The sequence below is a fragment of the Arachis hypogaea genome, chromosome 7 (genome assembly GCF_003086295.3).
Source record: "Arachis hypogaea cultivar Tifrunner chromosome 7, arahy.Tifrunner.gnm2.J5K5, whole genome shotgun sequence".
In the NCBI taxonomy this organism is placed as follows: domain Eukaryota; kingdom Viridiplantae; phylum Streptophyta; class Magnoliopsida; order Fabales; family Fabaceae; genus Arachis; species Arachis hypogaea.
The window spans coordinates 62903784-62905109 of NC_092042.1; the positions used below are offsets into that span (position 1 = coordinate 62903784).

At 39.5% G+C, this 1326-nt stretch overlaps 1 non-coding gene across 1 annotated transcript; it reads right to left on the bottom strand.

Annotated features, from left to right (window-relative positions):
- Positions 1 to 288: 288 nt before the first annotated feature.
- LOC112704687 (small nucleolar RNA R71) lies at positions 289 to 396 on the bottom strand. Its single transcript, XR_003155298.1, has one exon. It is a non-coding gene; the product is annotated as a small nucleolar RNA R71 (small nucleolar RNA).
- Positions 397 to 1326: the final 930 nt, after the last annotated feature.

Genomic DNA, 1326 nt, shown 5'->3' on the forward strand with positions numbered 1-1326 from the left:
AACTTTGAACTGAAGCCATAGCTAGTCACTTTGGTGCAACAAAACTGTCAATATCATAGACTCCCTCAGAAAGATCCCAATCAGTTTATCTCTAATTTTGTGCAGATTTATGATACTGTGAAAACTAATGGGGTAGATTCTGATGTGAACAAACTCATGCTCTTCCCATTTTCCTTGAAGAACAGAGCAAAGCTGTGGCTAGATTCTCAACCCAAGGAGAGTTTGGATAATTGGGAAAAGGTTATCACTGGATTTCTTACTAAAATTTTCCCACCAAAGAAGCTGACTAAGCTTAGGGTGGAGGTTTAGACCTTCAGACAGAAGGATGGTGAGACTCTCTATAAAGCTTGGGAGAGGTACAAGTTGCTGACTAGGCAATGCCCTCTAGACATGTTTTCTAAGTGGACTCAGTCGGATATCTTTTATGAAGGCTTAGGTGAAATGTCCAAGATGTGCTTAGATAATTCTGCAGGTGGTTCATTGCACATGAAGAAAACATCGGAGGAAACTATTGAGCTTATTGAGTTGGTTGCTAGCAACCAATATTTATATTCATTTAACAGGAATCCTGTGAACTCTGAGACCCCTCAGAAGAAAGGTGTTATGGAAGTAGAAGCTCTTAATGCCATTCTTGCTCAGAACAAGCTTTTGTCTCAGCAACTAAGTCTAATTACTCAACAAATGAGTGGAATGCAAGTTTCAGCTGTCAATACTCAGGCTGCATCTCAAGAGGTCCCTTATGACATGATAGGTAATTTTGTGCAAAATGATAATTATGATTATGCTTAATCCTCCTCTGAACAGGTCAATTACATGGGAAATGATCCTAGAAATTCCAACAATGATCCATACTCTAAGACCTATAATCAAGGATGGAGAAATCACCCGAATTTTGGGTAGAGAGACCAACCTCAAAGATCTCAAAATTTCAACAATAATTTTCAGAGCGACTTCCAACAGAACAATCACAATAACTGCCAATTTTAGTCTCATCAACAATAACCACCTCAGCAGGCAAATTCTAAATCCCAAGAAGATTCTAATTGGGAGATGATGAGGAGTTTTATGCAGGAAACCAGAGCTTTCATTAGAAACTTGGAGGAGCAAATGGGCTAATTGAGCAAGCAATTACCTGAGAGGTCTTCAAATACATTTTTTGGTGATACAGTGGTGAACCCAAGAGAAGATTGTAAGGCTATTCAATTGAGAAGTGGTAAAGTAGCTGGTTCTGAGACCAAGATAAATGAGTAGTTAGTTGAAAAAGAAGCTCCAAAGGAGAAGAAGGAAGCAGTGGAGCACGCCCCCTCCAAAGCGTGCAGACAATCT